The sequence below is a fragment of the Cherax quadricarinatus genome, chromosome 7 (genome assembly GCF_038502225.1).
Source record: "Cherax quadricarinatus isolate ZL_2023a chromosome 7, ASM3850222v1, whole genome shotgun sequence".
In the NCBI taxonomy this organism is placed as follows: Eukaryota; Metazoa; Arthropoda; class Malacostraca; order Decapoda; family Parastacidae; genus Cherax; species Cherax quadricarinatus.
Window position 1 is genome coordinate 54780283 of NC_091298.1, and position 16564 is coordinate 54796846.

Consider the following 16564-nt stretch of genomic DNA (forward strand, 5'->3'; position numbering starts at 1 on the left):
AGTGTAAACATGTTATCAGGCTTTTATTTTCATTTGAAAGTGAAAAAAAGTGATTCACTTTACAGCAATTTTAACTTTACAGCAGTAGCCCAGCACCTTACCTGCTGTATAAGCGGGGCCTGCCTGTATTTCTCTATATTGGCCCATGCTGGGCATGGCCAATACACCCACGTTCACTTACATATGTATCTAACCCATTTTTAAATATACAACTTCTTGTTTTAATGACTGTGCTTGGGCGTTTATTCCACTCCTATTGCCAACTCAGCTTCAAATAGTTTGTCTTTTATTAGGAAGTATATACTAGTGTGCAGGGTGAAGCTGGAGTTATTTATGGGACAGAATTTTCAGTTGATGTGTTGGCTTGATTCTCCCGTGTCTGCTGAGAGCACGCTTACCAAATGTGAGTCAGTTGAGGCATGAATGATCGCTGATTGAGCGATGTCCTTGAGAAGGGTACAGCCAGTGAAGCTGATTCTCTCTCTCTCTCTCTCTGGCATTCGCTCTCTTGCTCATAATGTTCTCCCTTGTTATGTTGTAGTTTACGTTATCTTTCTAAATGTTTCTTAATAATGTTTTTATACAGAGTGACGTCTCTTGTTCCTTGCCTCTTTGATATCTCCCTCATTCCAGTAGCAATTTTTATGTTATCCATAGACTGCAGCCAAGAGTTTTGTCGATCACGCCAGGAACCGGAAGGCCTGGTTTAGGACCGGGACGCGGGGGCGGTGATCCTCCTAAGCGACTACAAGGTAACTTACAGGAGCAGATATACGCTGGCTTGTATTTATGTATACGCAGACTTTGTGGATAACCTGTGGGAAGCTCCTCCTCCTCCTTCTTCTCCTTCTTCTCCCCTCCTTCATCATACCTCGCCTTTGTTTAACCCTTCCTGTTTTTATTTTCTGTCATCAGGCTCAGAGCGCTCTTTGTCTCTCAAGCACGCAGGAACTCACTCATGCACTCACACTCAATTTCATGTACACACTCTCAGTTTTATGTGTGCACACTCACAATAAATCTCATGTATATACGCTTATGCACAGACAATCACGCATACACTCGTGCACATACATTCGTGCACTCATGCACGTACGTATATGCATACATTCATGCACACCCTTTCATACACATATTGCCCATATATTCACGAATACTAACACTCATGCACACACCTGACACTCGAAAAGATGGATGTAACTTGGACCTGCCTAGCTTAGGCCAATAGGTGATTTGGACCTGCCTAGCTTAGGCCAATAGGTGACTTGGACCTGCCTAGCTTAGGCCAATGGGTGACTTGGACCTGCCTAGCTTAGGCCAATGGGTGACTTGGACCTGCCTAGCTTAGGCCAGTAGGCCTGCTGCAGTGATTCTTCTTTTTTATGCTCTTATTTTTGCAACTAGGCTGGTACCAGAACTGAAAGGAATGTATTATGAGAAGTTGAAGGTACTGAACTTGACGACCTTGGTGGAGAGAAAGACCAGGGAAAACATGATGTAAATGATTTTGAAAACCGACAAGTTGAAGAATGAGATACATGTGCAGCATTTAGGAATCTTGATTGCGGAAACGTTTCGCCAGTCAGTGGCTTCTTCAGTCCGGTGGAAGATGAGGAGTAGTTTGAGGTCATCGGTCCCCCGGCCTGGAGCCAATGTGTTCAGTCTATGAATTTTGACAAAAGCATTTGCACGAAGTAGCTTATAAGTCTTACTGAGAAGCAGGGAGTGAGAAAGTTAGATAATGAGAAAGGCACATTCTGTCACTGTATGTTAGAATGTAACCCACGTATAGCAGTAATGTGCGGGTCCTCTAGCTTGGTATTAGTTCTGCTCACATAATCTTCAACTCCTCCGTTTATCTACTCACCTGTTTGTGGTTGCAGGGGTCGATCCACAGCTCCTGTATGTGTGTATGCGTGTGTACTCACCTATTTGTGGCTTCAGGGGTCGATTAACAGCTCCCGGCCCCGCCTCTTCGCTGGTCGCTAATGGGTCACTCTTCCTGCTCCATGCGCTTTATCATACCTCTTCTTAATGCTATGTATGCATCCTGTCTCCACTACATCACATCCCAGACTCTTCCACTTCCTGACAGCTTCCAACTGTGTCCCCTTGTTACTGTGTCCCATCTCTGGAACCTCCTGTCTCTCTCCACCTTGTCGATTCTTCTCAGTATTTAATATGTCGTTATCATATCCCCCCTGTCTCTCCTGTCTTCCCGTGTGTGTGTGTGTGTGTGTGTACTCACCTAGTTGAGGTTGCAGGGGTCGAGTCCAAGCTCCTGGCCCCTCCTCTTCACTGTGTGTGTGTGTGTTCACCTAATTGTGCCCACCTAATTGTGGTTTCAGGGGTCGATTCAAAGCTCCTGTGTGTGTGTGTGTGTGTGTGTGTGTGTGTGTGTGTGTGTGTGTGTGGTGTAGTGTTTCCCCTTACACGCCTGCAACAAGAAGAGCTGGTGGCGTCATGATGTTGAGTGGTGGTGGTGCGTCGTCGTCCACTTCCGTGTTGTAAGATACTCTCTCTGAAGCAGTGAGAGCAGTGGAACAGCAAGGAAACTGCCAAGCTGTAAGTGGGTGAGAGAGAGTGGAGGAAGGAGGCGGCTTTGATGTGAGAGGTAGTGTTCCCCTCCTCCCAGGGTGTCGGCTGATGCAACCCGAGTTCCCCCGGGCTGTTTCTGGTGATACATCCAGAGTTCCCCACCCAGGCTGTCTGGTGATACAGCCTCCGCCTGGTGCAGTTGTGATGGCTGGGGGTAGCTAGAGGAGAGAGGTGTGGGGCGTGTTAGGGCTCACTGTCGCTCGCCAGAATACTGGGACTGTCATAAAGCTGAAAGTAGTGTGATGTGTTCACCGGTGGGAGGCAGGAAGGTCGCTATGGTCCAAAGTTCCTCACCCCGCCCACCAGGAGCACGCTACTACGCTCCCCGCCATAACCGCCCTTATGTTAGGAAGAACCAAGGAACATAGTTGATCGTTCCGGTGTATAGGGTATGTGTACTTACCTGTTTGTACCCGTTTGTATAGTTATGTACCACCGGGTGTACTCCTCCAGTTGTACTCGCCTAATTGTATACAAAACTCAAGAACATCATCAAATAGCAGATAAGGAACACGTGAAAGATCTGGGAGTAATTATATCTGCTGACCTTTCTTTCAACGAACACAATAAGGAAAATGTCGGGGTGGATAATGTGAACTTTTAAAACAAGGGAAATAGTGCTAGTAGACACTCGTCAAATAGCTTGTGCTCTCTCATTTAGAGTATTGTTCAGTGTTGAGGGCTCCTTTCAGGGTAGGAAAGATGTCAGAGCTGGAACAGATACAGAGAAATATCTGACGTTATATATACTTGGAAGGTACTTGAGGACCTAGTCTTAAGTTTAAACACTACCATAACATACTGGAGTAAAGTAAAAGGACACAAGTGCAACTAATGTGACATTTATTGTGGCAACGTTTCGCTCTCCAGGAGCTTTATCAAGCCATTACAAACAATACATGGACACAGAGGGTATATAAAGGCCCAGAGTGAGGTGTAATACTAGTGAGGTACCATTTCGATGTTCACTAGTGGTAGTAGTAGTAGTAGTACTACTACTACTACTACTACTACTACTACTACTACTACTACTACTACTACTACTACTACTAGTGAACATCGAAATGGTACCTCACTAGTATTACACCTCACTCTGGGCCTTTATATACCCTCTGTGTCCATGTATTGTTTGTAATGGCTTGATAAAGCTCCTGGAGAGCGAAACGTTGCCACAATAAATGTCACATTAGTTGCACTTGTGTCCTTTTACTTTACATATTGTCGGTAATTCTACCAACTTTATTACATACTGGAGTAAGAGATATGGGAGAAAATGTACAATAAACCCAATGAAAAGCAGGGTCGCCATGGATACAATGAGAGAACACTGTATCAACATCCGTTGTCCCAGGCTATTCAACATCTTACCAGAAGAAATCAGAAATACTGGCGGGACAAGTGTAGAAATGACGGATCCTGGTCGCAGACCGAGCCGCTGGGGCGTTGACCCCCGAAACCCTCTTCAGGTATGCTCCAGGAAACTGAACAGGTATCTTCAAGTGCCAGATTAGAAAGGCTGTGAAGGATATGTGAGCCAGCGGGCCTCCAGCAGCAACAATCTAGTTGATCAGGCAGACAGCAGACAAGCCTGGCCCAAGGCCGGGCTGTGGTATTAAGAAAACTTGAAGTCCATTAGTGGGGTGCATTAAAACACCCCACTGGTGGGGTTGGAGGTTGGGCGAGAGGCGAGGCTTGTGAGCTCAGCGCTGGTGCTCGCTCGTAAAGCTGAGACGTGTGTCAAAAGGCTGGATCCTGTGTGTCATAGGAGAGGCTAGGGCCCCAGGGAAGGCCCAGGGCACGTACCTCATTACTAGTGTAAGGTTTGGCAACATTCCCTCAATAGAAACATTGAAACACTGGAAATCATTATTGGTGTTGGGAATGCGAGAGTTGAGAGTGAGGGTGAGAGAGCGGGTGGCGGTGGTGTTGTTGCACCGGTTGCTTGTGCATGCTTGCTCGGGTTACTGGCACCTTAGCTCACTGCAACTGTGATTCTCATGCAGCCGACAGCAGCAGCAGCGGCGTTGGTGGGGGGGGGGGTGTTGCGGTGGTGGCGGTAGTGATAGTGTATAGTGAAGGGAAACTATGGAAAAAGAGAAATATGAGAGGAAGGAGGAAGAAGAGGTGGAAGTGGAATGGAAGATAAATATGACATGTACTCTCAGCAGAAGCAGAGATAAAGGAGGAAGAAAAATAAAGGAATATGCGTAGGAGAAAAGAAGAGCAAATGCGACATATACTTGCAGAAGTAGAAAGAAAGGGAAGAAAAGTTTGGAAGATTGAGGGAGGATAAATGCTTCTCCTACTTGCAAAAGAAAAGAAAAGGAAAGCAAGGTAAAAGCACCTCATATTGCAAAAGAGAATGGTTAGAAAGAGGACGAGAAGAAGGGAGGGAGGGAGGGGGAAATGGGACTGGTACTGGCAGCATTGATTACCAGCAAGCGAGGTGAGGAACCATGGCACCAGCATATGAACCTTGGCTGCTGTTGTCTCCAACATAACTTATTACGTGTGGGTGGCGCAGATGGCGTGTTAGTGACGTGTGGATGGTGGCGTGTTAGTTACGTGGATGGTTACGTGTTAGTGACGTGTATGGTGAAGTGTAGATGACGTATGCTCTCACTAACATTATTGCCACCAACGACTCCATTACCATCACTTCCACTAAATTGCCACCACAGCTATCACCTCAAATATTATTACCGCCACTATTACCCATATTACTAAGTTACCACCACCAATACCGCTACCACGGCTGAGACAACAACTATCACTATTACTACCACTACTAACACCGGTAACACTATTATTAGCATGACCACTACAGTGACTCTTAATACTAATTCAATTAACTCAGCATCATAGGGACAGTATTGGGCAGTGCCACTCATCCTTTGAGTGTACACACCGCAATAAACACAGGAGCTGTGAATCGACCCCTGCAACCACATGTAGGTGAGTACAGTATTGGGGAGTGACACTAATCCTGCGTGAACACACCACTATAATGACAGTTTTGTAGATAAATGGTTCAGAGAACCGACATGTTGATAAATTAGACACATGTGCAACTCTTGGGTATCTTTATTGAGGAAACGTTTCGCCACACAGTGGCTTCATCAGTCCATACAAAGGAGAATCTTGTTAGGTAAGACACATATGCAACAGTTAGGTATCTTTATTATGAAACGTTTCGCCTACACAGTAGGCTTCTTCAGTCAAGTACAGAAAAGTTGATAGAAGCAGAAGATACTATGGAACAATGCTCTTCTCCAGACTGAGGGACTGACCACCTCAAAACTTTAAGGGTGATGGACTGATTACATCGTCTTCAAGTATCTTCTGCTTCTATCAACTTTTCTGTACTTGACTGAAGAAGCCTACTGTGTAGGCGGAACGTTTCATAATAAAGATACCTAACTGTTGCATATGTGTCTTACCTAACAACCTGTCGGTATTTTATACCATTTTAATGTTCAAAGGAGAATCTTGAAGAACAGGAGGAGAATGGGGTAATCAGTCCCTCAACCTTGAGTCGATGTGGTCAGTCCATCAATCAGTCCAACCATCAAGATTGATGGACTGACCACATCGACTCAAGGTTGAGGGACTGATTACCTCATTCTCCTCCTGTTCTTCAAGATTCTCCTTTGTATGGGCTGATGAAGCCACTGTGTGGCGAAACGTTTCCTCAATAAAGATATTCAAGAGTTGCACATGTGTCTAATTTATATAATAACAGTGTTGGGCAGCACCAGTCATGCTGTGAGAGAACACACCACCAAATGGATTACATACATTTCAGCAGTACTAGTTATGTTAAGTAAAAGGACACAAATGCAACTAATGTGGCATTTTATTGTGGGAACGTTTCGCTCTCCAGGAGCTTTGTCAAGCCGTTACCTGGAGAGCGAAACGTTGCCACAATAAAATGTTATTATTATTTTATTATTATAATCAAAAAGAAGCGCTAAGACAATAAAATGTTACATTAGTTGCAATTGTTTTCTTTTACTTAAAATATTGTCGGTAATTCTACCAACGTCAATACAGCACTCGTTCCTGGGATCATTGTCTCTCAAGTTCGGTCTCAGACTAGGCTATTATATAGAAGCGTGAATCCTGATTGTATGCAGAAATCTGTTATGGTTACCTGCTATCTTATATATGTAAAAAGGCAGAAAGTAAATCTCTGACAATCTTGGCAGAGTGCAAAACATTTAATAATATTCTTCTGTTTCATACACATTGTAGAATGGCGTTAGTGATAACAGCTCCATTAACAGACAGCTAAACATGTGGTACAAGAATGGTATACAATACCGACAAGATGAAATTGAGACACATGTGCAACATCTGGGTAGCTTTATTGTAGACGTTTCGCCACCCAGTGGCTTTTTCAATACAAATTCCAGGACATAACTTGAAGACAGGAGAACTATGTACAGAAGATGAGGTAATCAGTCCCTCAACCTAGCAGTAGGTGCGAAGAGCACCATAGTCGTGGAGATTCTGAAGCAGAAGCAATCAATCAATCAAATAAGTTCAGGTAAGATCCCAATGGGATGAGCGAGGAAGACGGGACAGATGAAGAATAGCTCTGGAGAGGAGTGTTCTTAGTCAAAGAAATAGAGCCAGGGCTTAACCCAGCAGCTAAGGCGATCGTGGGGCAGAGTTGAGAACAGGAATAGCAGGGACTGTTGCATCGAACTTGTGGTAGTTGAAGTCTTGAATCTTGAGTAGCTGGCAGCAGGCTAGGTCACATCAGAGGGTAGAACACATATGGGAGTTATAGGAGTAACTGAGGAGGCAGGTTAGCAATGGAGCCATTTTCGAACTTTTTGAAGCTGCTCCTAGATAGGTGGTATAGTTTAGCCTTGTTACTGAAGGTGAAACGTAGAGGCTTGATGAACTCAAGAACTTGGGTGAGTGTGAATTGAAGCGGTGATTCACATGCATACTTGACTGTTCCAGCACCGAGGCTTTTGTAGAGTTCAGTACAGGTCATGGTGTCAGTATTTGAAGGAGAAGTGTAAAAGGTAAGGTTTTCCCATGAGGGTTTACTGGAGTCGTCGTTATCTTCCTCTTCTGGAGTGGATTCATTGGGAGAATCTACAGTGGTGGTAGCAGGTGACTGAGGGTCGACAGGAGCAGCTGTGAGGTGTAATGGTTGTGTAACAGCAGGCTGGGAGAGGTGGGAGACGGTGGTTGAGGCAACATGATCAACGTTGTCAGCGGTGGAAGTAGTTATAGAAGTTACAGGAGCAGTTGCTTGGGCAGGAGACAGGTCTGCAGGTGCAGTAAAGTTCAGGACGTTGGGAAGGATCTTGAGGATGTCTGCTGAAGGTGTGGAGTCCGGAAAATTGAAGGCAGGCATGTTGTTCAGACGGAATAGTTCGTTAATAGTGGTGTTGAAAGTGCCGGGGTTTGCTGCGTTTGCAAGGTGTGCATACACCATGCAGTACAGCACCTTGGAGGACTCTCCGTCGGGGAGTGGAGAGAGGGAGTTGCTGGATGATGGTGCCTGTAGATTAGCATGTAGAGTCTTGGTGGTGTCGGTTTGTGGTTTGGTTATTGCAGCGTATGTTGGTGAATTGGAGGTGTTCTTCAGAACTTCAGTTTTCTTCAATATGATTTCTTTCCTGAGTGGGCACTTAGCTGCAAGGGTATGATGATTACCCTTGCAGTTAAGACATGTTGGTGCTGTAGTAATGGTGCAGGATCTGAAATCGTGTCCATCATTTCCACATTTTGAACAAAACTTCTTATCCTTGACGGGGCAGTCCTTGGTGGTGTGATTATAGGAGTAGCAGGTCCTGCAGTGGGAGATGTATGTGAAACGTTCTTCTTCTATATGACTAGGGTGAATGTGGTAATATGAGATGGCCAGACCGTCAGAGAGAGCTTGGGCAGCCATGGAGATGTCTGAGAATGTAATCTTTAGCATAGATGAGGCGTTAGGAATCTTGGAGATGCTGTCTACCGAGACCCAGGTGTTCTGTTCCTCAATAGATGTCTTCAGGGCTTCAGTAGAGAGAGAGGTGACCATACCTGGAGTTTACCTGGAGAGAGTTCCGGGGGTCAACGCCCCCGCGGCCCGGTCTGTGACCAGGCCTCCTTAGGTCAGTGTCCCAGGATCAGGGTACCCATTTTACATGGGGAACATAGAAAGAAACACGTCCAATGTTTCTACTCTGGCTGGGAATCGAACCCAGGCCCTCACCGTGTGAAGCGAGAGCGTTAACCACCAGGCCACCAGAGCCCCATATTGTCCAGTCTTTTCACAAAGACCGAACGTTTCGACTTCAAGAATGGAGACGGGGATAGAGTGAATTTTTGTGTTTGTAGGGTCCTAACTGAAGAGTCGTCCATTAGTTTTGATGCTTCCGTGTCGTCTGTGCAGACGACAATGAAGGAGTCCTTCAGAGAGTGGATTGCCGTAAATTTGACCTGCAGGCGGGTCTTAACGACGGTAGCTAAAGCTAATTTCGAGGAGTCATTTATTGCACCATTCGCAGGCTTGATTTTCACACGATTCGACAGCATTGTGAAAAGTATGTGACGTCTGTAGAATTTAAATTCTACACCCTGGCGGGGTCGAAGAGAGGCTTCTTGAGTGTAGAGCAACTCTGTGATCGGACTGTGTGATCAAGCGACAGTTCTAACAAAGCAGAAGCAAGGCGCCTGACGCTTATATAGTAACGTCAGGTGGAAATGGGACGGGTAGCAGACGAGGGCATAGTCACTGGTAGGCGGGATTCCCCAGTGGAAGTAGGGCCTACCCAAAGAGATGGGTTAGTTGTAGTAGTAGTTGTCGTAGTCGTGAAGATTATGTGCATGTCCTCAGAATCAAGATTCCATGATGTTGAAGTGTCTGACAGGTTGTACAAGAATGGTATACAATACCGACAAGATGAAATTGAGGCACATGTGCAACATCTGGGTATCTTTATTGTAGACGTTTCGCCATCCAGTGGCTTTTTCATTACCTCATCTTCTGTACATAGTTCTCCTGTCTTCAAGTTATGTCCTGGAATTTGTATTGAAAAAGCCACTGGATGGCAAAACGTCTACAATAAAGATACCCAGATGTTGCACATGTGTCTCAAATTCACAGCTAAACATGTATGAATGGCCACTAGAACCTCAAGACAACAGAGTGAATGTTTTGCTAGGTTGTTTAAGACTAGGTTGCACCAGGGTAACTGTGGCTGCACTTCACTCTTACACTTCCAATCAAAAAATAATTATAATTCCAGAAATCGAGAGTGAACTCACTGGACAAGCGCATGCGCACACACACACACACACACACACACACACACACACACACACACACACACACACACACACACACACACACACACGGAAAAGGATCTTGGGGCAAGCATCATACCGAGCACATCGCCTGTGGCGCACATTAACCAAGTAACTGCTGCAGCATAAGAACATAAGAAAGAAGGAACACTGCAACAGGCCTACTGACCCATGTCCCCCTCCGGATTAGAGCAATGACCCACCCCGGATTAGCCCAGTGACCTACCCAGTCTGGTCACCTCCACTCAAGGATGGAGCACTGCACCAGACCCAGCAGCACAAGCTAGTCAGGTCCAACTCACACCCACCCACACCTACTCATAAGAACATAAGAACATAAGAAAGGAGGAACACTGCAGCAGGCCTGTTGGCCCATACTAGGCAGGTCCTTTACAATTCATCCCACTAACAAACATTTGACCAACCCAATTTTCAATGCCACCCTAGAAACAAGCTCCGATGTGCAAGTCCCACTCAAATCCAACCCCTCCCACTCATGTACTTATCCAACCTAAATTTGAAACTACACAAAGTCCTAGCCTCAATAACCCAACTAGGTAGACTGTTCCACTCATCAACTACCCTATTTCCAAACCAATACTTTCCTATGTCCTTTCTAAATCTAAACTTATCTAATTTAAATCCATTACTGCGGGTTCTCTCTTGAAGAGATATCCTCAAGACCTTGTTAATATCCCCTTTATTAATACCTATCTTCCACTTATACACTTCGATCAGGTCTCCCCTCATTCTTCGCCTAACAAGTGAATGTAACTTAAGAGTCTTCAATCTTTCTTCATAAGGAAGATTTCTAATGCTATGTATTAATTTAGTCATCCTACGCTGAATGTTTTCTAACGAATTTATGTCCATTCTGTAATATGGAGACCAGAATTGAGCTGCATAATCTAGGTGAGGCCTTACTAATGATGTATAAAGCTGCAGTATGACCTCTGGACTTCTGTTGCTTACACTTCTTGATATAAATCCCAGTAATCTATTTGCCTTATTACGTACGCTTAGGCATTGCTGTCTTGGTTTAAGGTTGCTGCTTACCATAACCCCCAAGTCCTTTTCGCAATCTGTATGGCTAAGTTCTACATTATTTAACTTATAAGTGCTAGGGTTATGGACACTCCCGAGCTTCAGAACCTTGCATTTATCTACATTGAACTGCATCTGCCACTTTTCTGACCAAGAGTAGAGTTTGTCTAAATCCTCCTGAAGTTCCCTAACATCTACGTTTGAATCAATTATCCTACCTATCTTCGTGTCATCGGCGAATTTGCTCATATAACTAGTAATTCCTTCATCAAGATCATTGATGTATATTATAAAGAACAACGGGCCCAAGACTGATCCCTATGGAACGCCACTTGTTACTGATCCCCACTCGGATTTAACCCCATTTATGGACACTCTCTGCTTCCTGTCTGTGAGCCATGATTCGATCCACGAGAGCACCCTTCCCCCAATGCCATGAGCTGCTACTTTCTTCAACAGTCTTTGGTGCGGAACTCTATCAAATGCCTTACTAAAATCTAAGTAAATAATATCAAATTCTTTATCGTGGTCAACAGCCTCAAAAGCTTTACTGAAGAAAGTTAATAAATTAGTTAGACAAGACCGGCCTCTTGTGAATCCATGCTGAGTATCATTAATCAAGCTATGCTTATCGAGATGGCTTCTTATAATTTGAGCTATAATTGACTCTAATAATTTGCCTACAATTGAGGTCAGGCTTATTGGGCGGTAATTTGACGGTAACGACTTGTCCCCTGTTTTAAAAATAGGAATTACATTAGCCATCTTCCACATATCAGACACTACACCTGTTTGAAGAGATAAATTAAAAATTTTAGTTAATGGTTCACAGACTTCCATTTTGCATTCCTTTAGAACCCTTGAAAAAACCTCATCAGGACCCGGTGACTTATTTTGCTTCAGTCGGTCTATCTGCTTCACAACCATTTCACTAGTGACTGTGATGTTACATAATTTATCTTCTGGCCCACTATAAAAATTAATTACCGGAATATTATTAGTGTCTTCCTGTGTAAAAACCGAGAGAAAATAATTATTTAAAATCGAGCACATTTCATTCTCTTTATCAGTAAGATGCCCATAGTTGTTTTTAAGGGGACCTATCTTATCTCTGACTTTTGTTCTATATACCTGGAAAAAACTTTTTGGGTTAGTTTTAGAATCCCTAGCAACTTTAATTTCATAGTCCCTTTTAGCTTTTCTTATCCCCTTTTTAATGTCCCTCTTAATGTCAATATACTGATTCATAAGATGACCCTCGCCTCTTTTGATACGCCTATAAATTCCTTTCTTATGCCCTAGTAGATATTTCAGCCTATTATTCATCCATTTTGGGTCATTTCTATTTGATCTAATTTCTTTATAAGGGATAAACGTTCTTTGAGCAGCATGTATTGTGTTCAGAAAACTGTCATATTGATAGCTCTCTTCGTTACCCCAGTCAACAGATGATAAGTGTTCTCTAAGCCCATCATAATCTGCTAAGCGAAAATCTGGGACTGTTACTGAGTTATCCCTACTATCATACTTCCATTCAATTCTAAATGTAATTGATTTGTGGTTGCTAGCACCCAGGTTCTCTGAAACTTTTAAATTATTAACAAGGGATTCATTGTTTGCCAGAACTAAGTCAAGCAGGTTATTACCCCTTGTAGGTTCTGTCACAAACTGCTTCAAAAAACAATCCTGAACTACTTCTAAGAAGTCGTATGATTCTAAATTCCCAGTCAAGAAATTCCAATCAATATGACTAAAGTTAAAGTCTCCTAGAATTACTACATTATCGTGCCTTGTGGCCCTAACAATTTCCTCCCATAGTAGTCTCCCCTGGTCCCTATCTAAATTTGGGGGACGGTATATCACACCTAAAATTAATTTTTCATGCCCCTCTGAAAATTCTATCCAAACAGACTCTGTATGTGTTACTTCAGACTTAATACCCGTTTTTATGCAACAGTTCAAGCGATCTCGGACATACAATGCCACCCCACCCCCCTTCCCAATACTTCTATCTACTTGGAACAATTTAAAACCCTGAATGTGACATTCTGCAGGCATGTCCCGACTTTTTGAATTAAACCACGTCTCAGTAATGGCAAATACATCTATGTTACCTGCACTAGCAACTAGTCTCAACTCGTCCATCTTATTCCTAGCACTGCGACTATTTGTGTAATAAATACTTAAAGACCCTCCTCTCTCTTTACCCTTCCTGCTCCTTTCTGTTATTCCACTAAACCTATTACTGTCCTTGTCAATTAGTGCCACTGGCTTTCCAATATCCACCTCACTCTGCCTATTACTAGTTCTCCTAGTACTCATATTACTACCCTGAGACTTCACAGTTTTCCCGCAAAAACCCATACCACTAACTATTCCTAGTTTAAAGACCTAACAGCTCCCTCCACTGCGTTGGCCAGTGCTCCCACCCCACACCTAGATAAGTGAACCCCATCCCTGGCATACATGTCATTTCTGCCATAGAAGAGGTCCCAGTTGTCAATGAATGTTACCGCATTTTCCTTACAGTATTTGTCCAGCCAGCAATTGACACCAATTGCTCTGGACAACCATTCATTTCCAACTCCTCTCCTTGGCAAAATGCCACATATGACAGGTTTCCCACCCTTCCTCCTAATTATTTCTATTGCTGACCTATACCTGCTAATCAAGTCCTCACTCCTACGTCTGCCAACATCGTTGCCCCCAGCACTGAGACAGATAATAGGCTTGCTCCCATTACCTCTCATGATGTCATCCAGACGGCTAACAATATCCTTCATCCCAGCCCCAGGAAAACACACTCTCTGCCTCCTACTCCTAACCTTCAAGCAGAATGCCCTATCCATGTACCTAATCTGGCTATCCCCAACAACAACAATGTTTTTACCTTCCTTGGCGTTGTCCGACGTGATGCTCCGAGTAGTCGACTCACATTCGCCAGGTAGCATTACACCACTTGTAGAATTCGTCAAGACGTTCTCGATGGTCTTCGTTGGGGTTTCTAGGGATGTCTCACTCATGTCTGCCAATGCTTCTTTGGTGCTCGTTGTGGCATTCCCAGTAGAACACTCACATTCGTCAGGTAGCACCGAGAATGGGTTGGAAGTTTCCATGGTAGTCTTCTGGTTTCTCGTTGTTTCTGCCTCTCCAACCGTTTTCTTGATCTTCAGCTTGGTTCCATGTTGCCCGGCCACTGACCAAGCTCCCCTCTTAACCTGGGGACTCACAACAGGAGGATTACTACGAATCCTCTTGTTCTCCTCCGTTAATCGCCGTATCTCCATCTTAGCAACTCTGAGCTCTTCTCTCAGCTGCTGGTAAAGTTGCTCAAGAGAGGGCATCCTGGTTCAGATTCACAGAGAGCACACAAACAGGTCTTCACAGAGCTAAGTACATGTCACCACTGAGCTAAGTACACGTCACCACTCAAAGCTAAGTACACGTCACCACTCAAGCTAAGTACACGTCACCACTGTGCTAAGTACACGTCACCACATGCTAAGTACACGTCACCACTCGCTAAGTACACGTACACGTCATGTATTTATCTAACCTATTTTTAAAACTACACAACATTTTAGCCTCAATAACTGTACTCGGGAGTTTGTTCCACTCATTCACAACTCTATTACCAAACCAGTGCTTCCCTATATCCTTCCTGAATCTGAATTTTTCCAACTTGAAACCATTGCTGCGAGTCCTGTCTTGGCTGGAAATTTTCAGCACGCTATTTACATCTCCTTTATTTATTCCTGTTGTTAGGTAAGACACATATGCAACAGTTAGGTATCTTCATTTCGAAACGTTTCGCCTACACAGTAGGCTTCTTCAGTCGAGTACAGAAAAGTTGATAGAAGCAGAAGAGACTTGAAGACGATGTAATCAGTCCATCACCCTTAAAGTTTTGAGGTGGTCAGTCCCTCAGTCTGGGGAAGAGCATTGTTCTATAGTCTGAAACAATATGGAGTGAGACGTATGTCACTAGAAGAACGCAGATGTTGGGAGGTCAGGTTCCTCTCAAATCCAGCCGTTCTCACTAGTAGAGGTTGTCGAAGTTGATTTCAGGTCTGTACCAAGATACCCTTGTGTTGCAGTGTCTGACAGATGTAAAATACCGACAGGTTGTTAGGTAAGACACATATGCAACAGTTAGGTATCTTTATTTCGAAACGTTTCGCCAACACAGTAGGCTTCTTCAGTCGAGTACAGAAAAGTTGATAGAAGCAGAAGATACTTGAAGACGATGTAATCAGTCCATCACCCTTAAAGTTTTGAGGTGGTCAGTCCCTCAGTCTGGAGAAGAGCATTGTTCCATAGTCTGAAACAATATCTGAAACAACATCTGCGTTCTACTAGTGACATACGTCTCACCTCCTGGCGCTATATAAGGCTCCATCCTGTCACTTCAACTCCATATTGTTTCAGACTATGGAACAATGCTCTTCTCCAGACTGAGGGACTGACCACCTCAAAACTTTAAGGGTGATGGACTGATTACATCGTCTTCAAGTCTCTTCTGCTTCTATCAACTTTTCTGTACTCGACTGAAGAAGCCTACTGTGTAGGTGAAACGTTTCGAAATAAAGATACCTAACTGTTGCATATGTGTCTTACCTAACAACCTGTCGGTATTTTACACCATTTATTTATTTCTGTTTTCCATTTTTACACCTCGATCATATCCCCCCTAATTCTTCGCCTTTCGAGAAAGTGCAGATTCAGGGCCCTCAGTCTATCCTCATACGGAAGATTTCTGATACATGGGATCATCTTTGTCATCCTCCTCTGTACGTTTTCCAGAGCATTTGTATCCATTCTGTAATACGGTGACCAGAACTGAGCAACATAGTCTAAATGAGGCTTAACCAAGGATATATAGAGTTGAAGAACAACCTGAGGACTTCTATTATTTATACTTCTAGATATGAAGCCAAGAATTCTGTTAGCTTTATTGCGAACACTAATGCACTGTTGTCTTGGTTTTAGATTACTGCTAACCAAAACTCCTAAATCCTTTTCGCAATCAGTAGTATTAAGATCTACATTGTAATAAAGTTGGTAGAATTACCGACAATATGTAAAGTAAAAGGACACAAGTGCAACTAATGTGACATGTTATTGTCGCAACGTTTCGCTCTCCAGGAGCTTTATCAAGCCGTTATAAACAGTACATGAACACAGAGGATATATATAGGCTCAGAGTGAGGTGCAATACTAGTGGTAGTAGTAGTAGTAGTAGTAGTGAGGTAAGTAGTAGTAGTAGTTGCAGTAGTAGTAATACAATATGTAGAGCAATTGACTCACACAAGAGTAAAAGGATATAAAAGCTATAACCTGAGTAACATAAAAATAGGTTAGACAAATATTTCTATTGGAGGATGGATAGAAAAGGTTTGTTACAATTTAATGTGCTGTGTGTATTATTACTGTTTGTAACGGCTTGATAAAGCTCCTGGAGAGCGAAACGTTGCCACAATAAAAATGTCACATTAGTTGTGTCCTTAAGATCTACATTATTTAGTTTATATGTGGCATGGTTATTTAACTGTCTAACATTTAGAACTTTGCATTTGTCAATATTAAACTGCATCTGCCACTTCTC

General features: G+C 43.5%; 1 protein-coding gene across 34 annotated transcripts in view; it reads left to right on the top strand.

The window, feature by feature from the left end:
* Positions 1 to 16564, top strand: part of LOC128686856 (bromodomain adjacent to zinc finger domain protein 2B) — a 709144-nt gene that overhangs the window by 158372 nt on the left and 534208 nt on the right. The window contains exon 1 of one of the 34 annotated variants that reach the window (XM_070082467.1): positions 677 to 752. The exons of the other annotated variants lie outside the window; for them this stretch is intronic. The gene's annotated coding sequence lies outside the window, so the exon portion shown is untranslated. Of the gene's footprint in view, positions 1 to 676; positions 753 to 16564 lie in introns of those variants that run through there. 34 annotated transcript variants of the gene reach the window in all.